This window comes from Ctenopharyngodon idella, chromosome 7 (assembly GCF_019924925.1).
Source record: "Ctenopharyngodon idella isolate HZGC_01 chromosome 7, HZGC01, whole genome shotgun sequence".
NCBI lineage: Eukaryota > Metazoa > Chordata > Actinopteri > Cypriniformes > Xenocyprididae > Ctenopharyngodon > Ctenopharyngodon idella.
This window is the reverse complement of record NC_067226.1, coordinates 34,488,863-34,504,792: the sequence shown is the minus strand read 5'-3', so window position 1 is coordinate 34,504,792 and position 15,930 is coordinate 34,488,863. Positions and strand designations below refer to the sequence as shown.

At 35.9% G+C, this 15,930-nt stretch overlaps 1 pseudogene; it reads right to left on the bottom strand.

The window, feature by feature from the left end:
- Positions 1-4,517: 4,517 nt before the first annotated feature.
- LOC127516176 (macrophage mannose receptor 1-like) lies at positions 4,518-13,354 on the bottom strand (annotated as a pseudogene).
- Between the last annotated feature and the right edge of the window lie 2,576 nt (positions 13,355-15,930).

Genomic DNA, 15,930 nt, shown 5'->3' with positions numbered 1-15,930 from the left:
ATGATTTAAGAATATGTAGCTTAAGGAATAATATTCACCCTTTAGGAGTAAATAAGGCATAATGTGTACCTTTTGAAATTGTCCCAGAATTGTCTTCTGACTAATCCAATCTGTTCTTTTTTTTCATTCCAAAACTAAATCTGTAATTCAGGCAAATTATTATAGTAAACCAATCACATAAATATATAATAATTATATAATCATTAATATGTAATAATTATATATAATAAATATTTAAACTCAGTGGTAGGATACATAAATCAAGTAGCTGTCATATTTTTACATGTAGGCCTATCTCACATATTGTGTGTATTAGACATACAGGTGCTGGTCATATAATTAGAATATCATCAAAAAGTTGATTTATTTCACTAATTCCATTCAAAAAGTGAAAGTTGTATATTATATTCATTCATTACACCCAGACCGATATATTTCAAATGTTTATTTCTTTTAATTTTGATGATTATAACTGACAACTAAGGAAAATCCCAAATTCAGTATCTCAGAAAATTAGAATATTACTTAAGACCAACACAAAGAAAGGATTTTTAGAAATCTTGGCCAACTGAAAAGTATGAACATGAAAAGTATGAGCATGTACAGCACTCAATACTTAGTTGGGGCTCCTTTTGCCTGAATTACTGCAGCAATGCGGCGTGGCATGGAGTCTGTAAAAGTACTGGCAGCTCCTTACGGGCAAAACATTTCCGTGGAAACGTGTCAATATCTAGTGCAACAATTCTTTAGTTTTTTAGGCTATTTACTACGTTTCTACTCCAAACAGTTGTTGAGCACGTGTTTTAATATAGCCACTAATGTTCGTTCACGTTTTCTTTTCTTGCAATATTTGACAAATTTTAATCGTGTAGAGAGCTACAATCTACAATCGTGTAGAAATCTAATGTTTAATGTGGACTGATTTTGATATTGAATTTCGTGATATTTATCTCATTGCGACTCATCATGATCAAGCACATCATATATTACACCTTTAATATTTGCACAAATCGTTTATAGGCTACAGTTATTATTATAACATTAAGAGCAGGTGGGCGTGAACAAAAACAGACCGCGCCAGTCTTTGTGTCGACATTTCGTTTTTAAAACACAAAACATAATTGCAAACACTTTTTTTAGGATATGTCTAGTGTACTGTAAATTAGGGGAGAGTGGGGTAAGATGAGCCATTTTTTATTAAGTGGTCCTCACGATAAGGGAAAATGAGGCAGAAGTAAAATATTTAAAGTAATTTCAGGATGTTCCCTATCATTTTAAATTATCAGAATAGTTCTATGACAAAGGGCTCTAAAAATATGGCTTCTTATAAAAAAAGTGTTCCTGTGGCTCAATTTGCCCCAGGTTAGGGGTAAGTTGAGCCGAGTCAGTAGGTGGGTGTAAACTGACCATCTAACTAAATCTGAATCAAACCCATGTGAAATTGTAAAGATAACCTCTTTTAAAAAAATATCTCTTTTGAAAACTAATTTAATAATCAAATATCTGTTTACAAATATTTATTTTCTTAAAACTACCTTAAACAACATAAAACCAACCAAATGAAGTTGAAATTTCAATATCTTTAATTGTTCGCATTTCTGAAACAATATGTTGAACACCAAAGTTGTAACCTTCCCAAAAACAGACTAACACTTTATTAACACTTGAAAAAAAAAAAAAAAAAAAAAAGGAAAAAAAAAAAAGTCCACTTTTTTCTTTCAATTTTCGCCACAGTGTGTTTAGTTTCGATTTCGTGTTTACTTTGTTGTGTCGCTTCTAATAGATCATCTGCACAAATGAATAATGCAAACTCAACATTAATGGGCCCCAAAACACATTCACAGCATTACACTAGCCAAACCTTGATGCAGTCCTGATCGAAGCTCTTGTGTGTGTTTTGCGTAGTAATATCTCGAGCTCCACACGTCGAATCAGAATCAGACGAACTTCTCTTCTCTCCTGCCCCAGGGCTGGAGGGCTACCGCCCTGCAGATTTTAGCTCCAACGCAAATCAAACACACCTAAACGAGCTAATCAAGGTGTTCAGGGCTGCTTGATAATTACAGACAGGTGTGTTGGAGCAGGGTTGGAAATGAAATCTGCAGGACAGGAGCCCTCCAGGAGCAGGGTTGGACACCCCTGGGTTAAGGTTAGGAAGAGTCCTGGCCCTGATCACGTTGGTGGCAGACTGTTGAGGAACTGTGCAAAGCAGCTTTTAGTGATTTATTCATTTATTTTTAATAAGTCAGTTCAGCTTTCTAAGGTCCCTCGTCTTTGGAAAGATTCTATAGTAGTGCCAATTGCGAAAAAAATAAATCATATTTCTCTTAATGATTAGCCTATAGGCCTAATGCACTTACCTCTTTGGTAATGAAATCCTTTGAAAAAATAGTTAGCAAAGGGATTTTAGCCTTAACACAGTCAGCATTTTATCCTACGCATTTTTCATATAGATCAGGTATGAAGGGAAGATGCCACTTGTACCTTATTAAACATGCATACATAAAAAATCATGTATGTCTGCTTTTCATTGACTGTTCAGCATCATGTTTTGGCCATGAAACTTACCGACAATTTTCATTTAAACATCGTGTGTTGGATGGTTTTTTAACCAATAGATCCCAAAGAGTATGTGTTAATGGTGTGTTGTCCAATGCATTATTGTCTTCTACACTGTAAAAAAAAAAAAAAAAAAAAAAAATCATCAGTCTTGTAATTTTCATTAAAAAAAGTTGATAATTAAAAATAGTGTATATATTTTATTAATAAAATTGTGGTTCTGTGTTGTATAAAAAATATTTTGAACATTTCACTAATAAAATCAAGAGATACATTTTCCTACTTTTTTTAAGGAAACTTGCGCAGTTTTGAGACTTGAATTGAGGAATCGATTAAGCTAATAAAATTACGGAAAGATGGCTACCTATTTATTTTAAGAGAATTAGTTCAATTATGCGGTTTTATTTAGAGACGCCATTGTTAGTTCCCAGCATGCTTTGCATATGGCTGGAAATAGAGAGTAAATATTGAAATTAAGTGCATGTATTAATACTATGAAGCATGTTGCTTTGTTCAGTAAGCAGTAACTTTGCTATTGCCAGTGCAGTAACAAGATTGTTCTTACTTGTGCTGCGCAGCATACAGTCTTTTATTTATACAACATAATTCAAAATATGAATAAACAGGTTGTTTCCATTTACTCTAAATCACACACTTTTGAGAGTCAACTTAAAGTAAAAAAGCACATTTCACTAAATATATTTAATTAATTGTGTCATGACTAAATAATTTAGAATATTTTACATGATTTATTCAAGTAGATTCCATTAAGATTTTTTTTTTATTTAATTTTTTGAAGTAAACAGCACATAACATTTTTTTTACAGTGTACTGGTACCCCACAGGGTTGTGTTTTGTCCCCTCTTTTGTTTTCATTATATACTGACGACTGTTGGAGTGTGTTTGAGGGGAGACACATTATTAAATTTGCAGATGACTCTGTGATTGTCTCTCACCGAGTCAGTTAGGAGTCATGGTCCAGTGGTAGAGCATTTTATTCAGTGGTGTGATGCTTCATTTTTAAACATTAATGCTTCTAAAACAAAAGAGATGTCCACTGATTTCCGTAAGAAGAACTCTGTACCCGTGTTGCCTGCTGTCATTAAGGGACAAAAGTGGTCAAGCACACTGTAAAATCTAATTAGTTGGACTTAAAAAAGCAAGCCAATTAAAAGTTTTACAAGGTGTTTATGACATAAGCATTAGCAACAAATTTTTAAAAGTTCATTATTTGAAAAAAAAAAAAAATATTGCTGCTATACAATATTTATTATCATTCAAACAAAAACATTTTAGGAAAATCAACATCAGTTTATGAAGTCAGCTTATGATGTTCTCTCAAATTGTTCAGGTGTATTGACAATTGAACTTTTAAGATGACTTTGGGAAATGAGTAAATGCAAACAGACAAAAATAACTGCAGAAGTGGAGGAAATGAGATTTGACCCGCCTCAAACTAATCAATTACTCTTAACTTGTGTTTTCTGAGTAAAAGAGGCATAGTATGTGAATAGTACAGATTACTAGATTTTTACAATTAAGTTAAGACATTAAGTTAACTAAACAGTCTGTGTTAGAATCACTGTAGGATTTTACAGTGTAGTAAGTTAGTGTGCAATTTCGAACAGCCTCTGCATCCGGTCAGTGAGTTCTAGGAAATGTAGTTCATGTTAGAATGACAATGAACAAGAGGAGAGTGCCCTCTGGTGGACATCCAGGGCACACCAGCTGGTGATCGTAACATCTTATTGGAGAATTAAAACTGTAAAATATATTTTCTTTCTTGATAAAAATGCTTCATCAAGTGTGACTTTAACAGTGACTTTGAAAAAAAAAAAAAAAAAAAAAACATGCTATTATTTTTATTTTTTTTATTTTTTTTTTTACATTGTGTATACATTGTGAAATAAAATAAAGTGATGTACCATCATTAAGAATTTATTTCATGCAGCTGAAATTTTCATGTTTTGTAAGTCATATCATATCTTAAATATCAAACAAACACATCAAAAATCAAATATAAATTGTACATATTTGTTAGATTTAATTGACAGTTCATTGTGACATCACTTCACTTCTGACTTTCTAAGAATAAACCAGATTTCATTCTGCTGAGACACAAATAATATTATTCTTAAGATCTGCTGCTCACAGAATCACATTCCACCAGTTATTGATATAGATAATATTAGTGAAAAACAAATACATAAACACAAAAGATATGCAAAGAGATTCTTAAAACAGACATATATTGTGTTTGCATTTTAGACATCTAAAAATATTAAACGTGAATGTTAGAAAACTTTGAAAAGATCACATTATGTCATGATAACTAACATACAGAAATAAAACACAATTAATAGATTCACTCAGAATTTACTAAAGAACAAATCAAACAAATGAAAGTAAATAATGATGAAAACAGTGAATGTAAGTAAACACACAAACATTCACATGTCTTTTCACTCATCATTTCTGCTGCAGATGAAGTTGAGTTTGTGAGTTTCAGGAAGGCTGATCCAGCGCTGATCTCCTCCAGACTGAACTGCTCCTTTTCTCTTCTCGAGGCGGCAGTCTTCCGGTGTCGTTCCGGTCCCTGGAGCCCAGTTCTGATAGCACACGATCTCTCCACTCAACCAGAGCCACATGTTCATGCTGCAGTAGTTGTGTAAACCCAACCACACCAACTCAGTAGACGCCCGTTTAACCACATTCATCACACGATGCTGCATCTCTTCTGAATGAACCGAGACCAGATCCGTATGATTCTGTCTGCAGTATCTCAGAGCTTCAGACCACGTCAGATTCTCTTTGATCAGAATCAGTTTATCTGGACACAAAACAAACCACAAGCAGAAACTAGAGAGAGACTGATCAAAAACAACATGCAGAACAAACACTGTGGAGGAATTTGTCATGTCAGACATGTAGTGTGAACTTTAAGATATCTGGAGGTGATGGACGGATTGTGTGTGTTTTGTGAGGATCTGCTCACCTTCATGACACACAAAAGGAAGCTGGACACTGCAAGAGACGTCATTCCATTCTCTCTGAGCGAGATGAATGATCACTGCACAGTTTCATTTCCTCCAGAATTGCCTGGTTCATTATACCTCCAGTATCTGAATGAGGAGTTACTCTGATCTGACCACTGCCATGAGTCTCTGAACAGACCGATCCAGACATCACCAGATATGAGATTATCATTGATGAACTTCTGAAGCTGTTGACTCTCATTCTGGTTCCTCACACTGACCAGATCAGTGTGATTCTGTCTGCAGTAACTCTGAGCGTCTCTCCAAATCTTCATCTGATTGACAAAGACGAGTCCTGTGTTCACTTTAAGAAAAACAATGAAACAGATTCATGAATCAGTTTGTTCATTATTCTTATGCTGCTTTATGGTTTGGTTGTAAATAGGAGCAGCAGTTGAATCATCAGAAACACGTGTCGACTGATTTTGCAGATATAACATTAAGTAAAATTTGTGAATTTTTGTTACACATTTCTCTAGAATACTTGATTCAGACACAAAGATCTGAATGAGAGAAACATCAAACAGATGAAGATGTTTCACTGCAGCTGAATATATTTGTTAACTAGTCCTTAGAAATATGTCCGTAAAAAGTAAATTCAAAATGTTGGATTTTAGACTAATAATATATACAACTGAATATTGTTGCAATATTAATATTAATGTTAGTGTTTGTGTCTGTGTGAGTTCACTTAAAGTTCAATTTCTTAAAGAAAGAATGACATTTTTACATATTTGTGTTGAGATCCTGAAAGCTGAATGAATCAAGCAATATCACACAGCTCAAGGCATTCAGTTTATCACATCTACTTAATTGTTTTTTTATTATAATCTCGAAAACAAAATGACTATATCATATTTTATATGGGTAACAAATAACACAATAAAATCACACTGACAAGAACTGAACTGTTCATTTATATGTTAAAACTTTATGCATTCATTAATTTATTACAAATTATGTTGGTCAAAACAATGGTTGAATATTTTTTATTTATTATGGCGCCCTCTGGTGGTGATCGGGGGGAGCCACAGAGGCTTGATTTGTGACACATTTATAGTATAAAGTTTGCTAAAAAAAATCTCTAGGCTCTAATGTCAGATTCCCACAGTTATCAACAACAAAAGATCAACATGGGTTCATATCGGTTTATTTTCTGTACAGAAGTTGAAAATGGACAAATATCCACGGTCCCCTATATTTATGACTACATTAAAAAGTACAAGCATTTAGTATTGCATTACAGTTTTTTTTTTTTTTTTTTTAATTGCTTTGGTGCAATTTTCAAATTTTCAAAACTCTTAGTACTAATATCACAACAGATCATCAAAAGTGCACTTTTTTCAAACATCCTTTTTGCATCCTTTTCACTACGCAAAGTAAGTGTTTCATCTATATAAATGTTTCATTGACAGTTACTGTAACCAGTAACCTTTCATAATACTATTACTATCAAACTTTTGATTTGCATCTCTTTTCATTCAGTATTTGTCTATTATCCATCTGTTAATGGTTAATCATTGAATCATTTGATATAGTTATTGATTTCTATATATCCATATATCTGTAAATACCATATATATACCATATATATATATATTCTATATATCTGTATAGATATAGTTTCTTATTTGTTTGCAATTTCCGATATACGGATAATCAAAAGTAGTGAATTTTTATTTTACATTATAAGTGATTTATCTTAGATTATAACCACTATGTTCAAAGTGTGTGTGTGTGTGGTCATGTTATTCCCTATGTTATGGGGACCAAATGTCCCCACAAGAACAGTATAACCAGTAAATTCTGACATTATTTTGGTCCCCATGAGGAAAAAGGCTTATAAATCATACAGAATGATGTTTTCTGAAAATCTAAAATATCAGAAAGTTTTCTGTGATGGGTAGGTTTAGGGGTAGGGGAGAGAATATACAGTTATATAAAACCATTATGTCTATGGAATGACACCATAAAACATGGAAACCCAACGTGTGTGTATGTGTGTGTGTGTGTATATATAACATTCTTATATATATAAATAAAAATTATGTTGGATTCCTGTGATGGGTAGGTTTAGGTATAGTAAGGGAAGGTCAATAATACGTTTTGTCAAACGTTCTTATATATGATATTTAAGACCCCACTATGTCGTAAATTCCTCATCTTACTATCTTAGTGTAAACAAGGGTGTGTGTGTGTGTGTGTGTGTGTGTGTGTGTGTGTGTGACAGAGAGATTTTCAATTTGTGAACATAGAGCAGGACAGAGTACAATGAAAAATAGGGAAACAGTCAGTGACTTTATAACATCAGACTGATCAGAGATGCATCAGAAGAAGGGAGCCATCAAAGAAGGCATTAAATGCAACATTTTACATCACAGTATGTATGCCATGTGATACTGTAAACAAATTACCAAGGTAGAGACTGCCACATTACTATAACTCAGCCCTATGAAGGTCAACTACAGTATAGATTCAGTCATATGGTACAGTGAGAACATTTACTGTATTGGCAGCAAACTCTGTTCCAGTGCAGAACATCATGACTGTGTCATAACTTCACCACACCTTTTGATAACACACCGAATAGATACTATTACAAACATTATGGATTTTATTTCAATTATGTAATTTAGCAAAAAAGTGCAACATAAACATTAAACTCCTTGTTATCCGCAACACAACAACATTTTGAACATGTTACACTACCCCCCTCTTACTGAAGCCCTCGACTCTGAGGACAAAGTCTCTAAATTTGACTGGGGTTCTCCTCCTCTTCTTTGGACACCCCTGAGGAGCGTGTGAGCTTGGCCTTCAGGTACCGATTCCTCTGAGCCCTGTGAACGATCACCCCCGAGGGGTGTCAGGCAACTATGTCCAGCTTCGGGCACCTCCCTCTCTTCCTCACTGGGCTGTAAACCCAAACTAGCTCTCCCACCCCAAAGTTATGCCCCCGGGCATGCAGGTCATAAGCTGTCTTTTGCCGCATCCCCACAGTCACCAGCTGCCTCCTGGTATGGGTGGAGTCCAAGCGGTCCTGGAGCTGTCTAGCATATTCGGGTCCCACGTGAACAGGTGGAGCATCTGGGGGCTGACCAAAGGCCAACTCTGCAGGGGTCCTAATCTCCCTACCCAATATAAGCAGGGCCGGAGTGCATGAGGTAGAGTCCTGAACAGCAGAGCGACATGCCATTAAGACCAGTGGCAGATGGATAACAATCCACCTGGCCCTTGTGTCAGTGGCCAGAATGAAGGGCCGTTGGGGGTCAGGAGGTGCCAGAATGGGCGCACACACCAGGGCCTGTTTCAGAGTATCCTCAGCCCTCTGACCAGACAAAGCATTGATCTTTCTGCAGGAGCTTGTGTAAGGGAGTGGCAATACAGGAAAAACCCCGTACAAACTTCCTGTAATAGGATGCCAAACCCAGGAAGCTTATTAGCTCTCTTTGGCTCACCGGAACAGGCCACTCCTGTACGGCTGTCACCTTGTCCTCAGAAGTGCCAATTCCCTCACTGCCTGTACGATGCCCCAAGAAGTCACTTCCCTGCTCAACAGCTGGCATTTATTGGGATGTAAGTTCAGACCTGCTGCTCTGATTTTCTCCTGCACTGCCCTCAAGGCTGTGACAGCTGAATCGAATGAGCTCCCATGTGCCAGTATGTCATCCAGAAAACACCAGACACTGCTGCCGCGGAATGCCTTCCAGTACCCTCTCCATTAAGCGCTAAAATGTGGCAGGGGCATTGCAAAGACCAAAACAGAGGACTTTAAATTGCCACAGACCCCTACCCGTGCAGAAAGACGTCTTGGGTCGAGCCTCTGGCGTCAGCGGCACTTGCCAATACCCACTTCTCAAGTCCAATGATGAAAACCGGTGTGCACACCAAACATATTTGCTGCCCCAGCATAACCGTCATCTTCCTCCATCTTAATACGAATGGGATTATCCATTCTCACCAGCGGAAGATCAGATGCTTGGCTAATGCACGCACAATCAGGACTCAAATCACCACTTTACCTCCAGCTGTCTGCAGTTGTTTTTACTTCTGACACCAGTTGTAGTGTTTTCAGACAATAACGAGGCGTTCTGGTGAAAAGGGATGTTTATTTGGGCTGTTGTCGGCCACAACCCACGCCGTACATACCCCGACTAGAACAGGGACAGGGTTTCCGCGGGGCATTAAAAAGTATTAAAAATCATTAAACAGATTTTGCGAAAATTAAGGCCTTAAAAGGCATTAAAAGTCATTACATTTTATTCCTACAGGCATTAAGTTTTTTTTAGATAGTGTTGAAGAAAATGAATACTACCAGTTTATTTTGAATATAGCCTTCATAATTGATAACTTTGATTTGTTGTCGCAAAATATGAACATTGGTGTTATACACACGCGGAACCAGTTTGGTAATTGCCTCTGGCTGGTGCAAAATTGCCGTAACACTGTTTTGGACAGCGGCCAAAGTAGACTCTCCAGTACTGCCGCACAAGCGTGAGATCTTGCTTTCCTGCCGCAGGCGCACCTCTATCTGCGTCTGCTCTGTTCATTTATTACATTTAGTACAAGTGGTGATCGATAGTGGATAATAAAAGGTTATATGTTATGTATAATGTTAAGGTTATAAGGTTATGTATAATGTACTGACGGTAACAAGAGAAATCGAAACAAATGAGCGCAGCACACACAAGAAACTCGGTTAACATACTGAGGTAAAAATTCAAAATGTGGAGTTTTTATATTTATAACACATGATACAGTTAAAGGGTTAGTTCACCCAAAAATGAAAATTGTGTCATTAATTACTCACCCTCATGTCGTTCCACACCCCTAAGACCTTCGTTAATCTTCAGAACACAAATTAAGATATTTGTGTTCTGAAGATGAACGAAGGTCTTACGGGTGTGGAACGGCATGAGGGTGAGTAATAATTGACATTATTTTCATTTTTGGGTGAACTAACCCTTCAAGCAAAATCACACGACCAAGAGTGCTGTCTTCCTGAATACCATCACGATTGTAAACGTGACACTGATTTCATAAAACAGTTAAATAAACAGGTGGTTAATATTAAGTCACTTACATTCTAGAAGGAATATTGACTGTTTTTGTTCTGTTTCAGCAGCGAAAATAGTTCCAAATAAACATCATAGCAGAACCATAGCGCAACTCACAGCAACACTCAACCGTGTTTTCTTTACTGAGTGATTCAGAGTTTTGAATGAATCGGTTGAGTCAAAGATTAAATGACCCAATCATAAACAGCTGCCTCATTCTTGAATGAATCAGCCATTTGAACAAATCATTTGAATGAATGACTCACTTATTAAGACGGTCAATCTCATAACATTATTAAATGCTGTTGTAATTTTTTTATTGTAAATGATTTAATTTGATTGGTAACAGCCCTATAGTGTGTTATTATTCTAATTAAATTTATTGATCAAATTTAAGAATTTAAAATGAAAGATGAATCATACATTTAATAAGATGAAATGAATGAAAGAACCACACAAAGGTCCTATTTTTTTTTCCAGAAAAGCAACTTTATAAATATATATATTTATTAATTAAAAAGCATTAAATTAGATTTGATGAAACCTGCAGAAACCCTGAGACAACCGCACTTGAAACAGCGAGGCACTCTTCTGTGAATACAGTATGTTGCCAACTTTAACTGCTCCATTGTTAATGTACAGAGCTGTCTGAACCACTGCCAGAGGGAAATTAAACAGGAAGTGTTTGTCTGAACAGGATTTGCAAGAGAATGCAAAAGCGTTGAAAAATACCACATTTTTTCCACCACCATGTCCCTTTAGGGGCTCTGCACAAATTAAATAAATTTAGGCAAAATAATTGGCCTACCTCAGGGAAAAAAAAAATTCTTTGTGTTGTTTTAATTTTGATAAATCATTGCATATACACCTGCATCATGACATCAGAGCGTTTCATAAGGTTATACAGAGTTAGACAGACTTCAGTCACCGAGAGCCAAAAACAAACAGCAGCCGCCTTTAACAGTTCCTCCTGAACCAAAACAATGAGCTCATGCTGCGTTCACTCCATGAGGAACTATAATTATGAGATGGAAACCCATGAGCTTCTACCTGGAGCAGTTCACGTCCTCACACTCGGATTTATGAGTTTCTATTTCAACACAATCGACACCAAAATAAATCTGCAGCAGTCAGGTGGAACAAGTAAGAGCTCTGTAAGTTGTTTGTGTTCATTATTATTGTAATGTTCTGTGCTTTGAGCAATAACATTTCTAGCTGGGGTGATCTCACATTGTGACCACAGTATGAGCACACAGTGAGAGCGCTGTGAGGTTACACTTTTAGATCACTGAGAGACAAACTGTTGTATGATGTTGGCTTAAACATCATACAACAGATATTAAACATTAAGGCATCAGTTGAAGCGTGTTTTTTTCTAATCAGAAGTAAATGTTCTGGAGTCGTTATATTTGGTATATGATGCATCTATAAATTAATGGTTGTAATTTTAAATAGCTGAACTCACTGTTGTTGCAGATGAAATGACGAGTTTCTCTACATGACAAATCATGCCATTCTCCATTCTTCATCACAGCACACTCGTCTCTGTTATTTGGTTGTCCAGATCTCCAGTTCTGATAGAGCGCAGGATCACCTGAAGACCACTGCCATTTATCAACACCCGTCCTCTGCAGCCCAATCCAGACATACTCACGACGTTCATCATCCACACTCTTTTTCACCTCGTTCATGTCGTTCATGTTGTCAACGGTGGCCAGATCTGTGTATTTCTCTCTGCAGTATCTCTGAGCTTCAGTCCAGGTCTTCGTCACGTTTATAAAGTGATACTGACGCTGAACACATTCAGATACGGAGCAGAGAGCTGTGAAAGAGAGGGTTTGATTTAATGCTTTTCATAACAGAGTCAAACCTGATGAAACTATAAACCATAAATAAAACAACAAACACACTCACCAATGAGAAGAAGAATGAAATATAGAGTTTGCTCCATTTCTGAGGAAGAAACACATTGAAAAACTCAGATAATCCCATATTAATCTTGAAATAAAACATGATCATGTAATTTAAAAAATAGCAGAATAACAAAATTCACAATCATTCAGACAATATTAACATCTCAAAGTCTAGTTGTGTTTGAAGAATGAACATGTGAGTTGTTCTTACTTTAGAGGTCGTGTGTTTCTGTCCTGAGTCTGATGTTTCTGTCTGCAGCTTTAAACAATGTGATTATTATATCTGCTCTCATCCCTCATTCAGCACATCATTTGTGTATTTCTCTTAAAAAAAAACCTTTTTACATTTTACTTCCTCTGTGTTTGTGTATTTGTCCACATCTCTTACCTCAAAGTAGGAAAAAATAGGTGTCGGTATTCCCTTCATTTGCATTCTTGGCGCCTGTGTCAGTATCAGTAAATCTCTCTTTAAATATAGACTTTCTGCAGCACATATAAGATGTTATCAGATACAACTAATGTCATTACAGCTAATATTAGTAGATATAACTAATTTAATGACATTTCCTCAATAAATATAAAGCTTCCCAGCCAGCAAAGCCATGTGAGATCCACCTGGGTTACCTAACCAGTTTTGTCCTCAGTTTCCATGGAGGAACCAAATGGTTTTAACCAAATTATGTGATGAAAATGAACGCTTAAGGGCCGTTTACACAACACCGTTTTCAACTAAAAATGGAAAAACTATCCTCTCTGGCCATTCATTTACACGACAACGTCTTTTGGGGGCCTGAAAACGCAAGCTTTTAAACAGGTTTCAAAGTGCAAGTTTTTATTTAAGCATTTAAAAGAGTGCGTTGTGTCTTGTGTTATGTTGTATTTAACATATTAATGTTGCAACTTTATGAATTTAAATGTTTTATGAGAAAGAAACTAAATTAAACTAAATTCAAAGATGAACTCAAAACATATACCAGAAAGATGCCACAACATTCAATATTAATAAAAATAGTTTAATTTTATTAAAATACTCTACTATTTCATCCAATATTTATGTGTGTATTTATATTGCTCTATCATATTCATATTCATACCATGAATCTGTATAATTAGCATATTCATAAGTTATGGTTTTTACATGGTTCTCCAAGAGACCATATTATTTGAATGGCTTTTTTGCAATTCAATAATCTGTTCATTATTTCTTTGATTAATGAAATGCAAAACATAATTTCTGTATACTACTGGAAAAGCATGTTATTTTACATCAAATAACTGAAACATCAGTAATAATGCATGCATTACACATGACACTCACAGTAAATCTGGACAGTATGTAAGCATCGGCTCCGACTCCAACACCGATAATTGTGCAGAAACTAAACCAGATGAAAATAATCAGCCGTAATGCATTGAATCATGTTGTCAAGTACATCATGTGTCGTTTGCAGGGGTCGATGATGAAGATTTAAACATGCAATGACTTGTTGTGATTCACTGAAAGAACTGCAGGACGGCGGGAGCATCTCAGAGATCTGATCCATGGTTCATTAAGCTTTCTCTGCAGAGCACAGTTTGGTTTTACTGATCAAATGTGTAGCTTGGATGAAACGTAAGTCACTTAGAATAAAAGCAACTGCCGAATTCATTAATGCATCTGTTCTTTTGTGAAATCAGCTTAAATATCTTTGAGGTATGATATACGAAGTAACTCTTTTAGGCCCGGTTTCACAGACAGGGCTTAGCCAAAGCCAGGATTAGGCCTTAGTTCAATTAGGATATTTAAGTATCTTTTATAAACGTACACTAGAAAAAAACATTACTGGTGTGCATCTTGAGACAAAACAATCACACTGATATGTCAGTATAAGTTGCTTTCAGTTAAAACAGATCAAACATGCATTTTAGTCTAGGACTAGCTTAAGCCTTGTCTGTGAAACTGGGGGTTAGACTCTTAAGTCACACTTAAAATGTCATTTCATGACATCAAGTGTCTCAAACGCTTCACTAATGTCACTTTTCTTCATCATGTCTGAAGTGTCAGTGTGTTTAAATCAGCTGGTGTTTTGATGATTTTTAGTGGATGTATGAAGTCAGTTCACACAAATGACTGCTTATAAAGACACATCACTTTGATTTATTCTCATTTTTATTGTGGTACAGTGTGAATTTCACAAAGGCAGAATTTCCAAGATGCAAAAACTGCAAATAAACTTCGCTTAATGGCAAGAAATGCGTTTCCAAAAAAACAGGGTTCATTTTCTCTTTTCCAGCCAATAAATATCATAATAATCATCTCATGTAAATCAACTGCTTCACATCATGTTATTACACTTGTGTATGTTACGTCTTGAGATTTTATCTTATTTGTCATTTGTTTTGTGTGCTTTTGTGGTGTTTGTTTTCTTTTTCTTTTTTTTTTTGTTTTCTCTACATGTCTACGGCTACCATTCTCAAGGAGGTAATTGGGTTCACCTGTTGCTGATTTGCTGCCCATTCACCTCAGATCCACTGATTGGCTGCAGCCAGGAGAAAGCCAGCATATAAAGCCAGCACTGTCTCACAGCAAGCTGAGAGGGTTGTAGATGGTAGTTTGCCACATGGACTTCTTTTCTCTTGCCCCAGATAACTCTACTCTTTACTGTTAATGACAAGTGCTACCCATTGGTGCTGCTGTGAATGTGGTTGGAGACTTATATGTTGTTTTGTTCAGAACTTAAGATTTTCTTTCAAGTAAACCTGTAGGGAGGTGGGTGACTTTGCTTTTCTCCTGGTTATGTGTAGTCAGGAAGATAAGCAAGTTCATTTGTTATTTATTTTCTTTTTGGTTATGTATAGGTAAGTTATGGTTAAAACTGAGTTAGAAACTTTTTGTTTGTTGTGTTGGCCTTTGCCCCCTCCTGAAGCTTATGTTTTTCCCTTCATCTTTTACATTTGATTTAATAAATACCTTCTTAAGCTCAACGTGTGTTACTGGGGTGGGAGACAAGAGGATCCTGTGCTCTCTCTCTCCAAAATTTGTTACTGCCATGCCATTACCCCTAGACTAAAAAGGGCTGGCATGTAACATGTAAAAGCTTCAGTTGGAGCTAGTTTAATAATAAAATATTTATCTTTGATATTGATTTAATCAGAATAGAGGTTTTAATCATTATATGCTACACTAATGTTCAAAATTTCAGTATGAGTTTATTTTGAAGAAATAATACTTTTATTCAGCAACGATGCATTAAATTGATCAAAAGTGACAGTAAAGACATTTATAATGTTACATTATATTTTCTTCTGAACTTTCTATTCAAATAATCCTAGAAAATAACATGTATCACATTTTCTCCAAAAATATTGAGCAGCACAACTGTTTTCAGC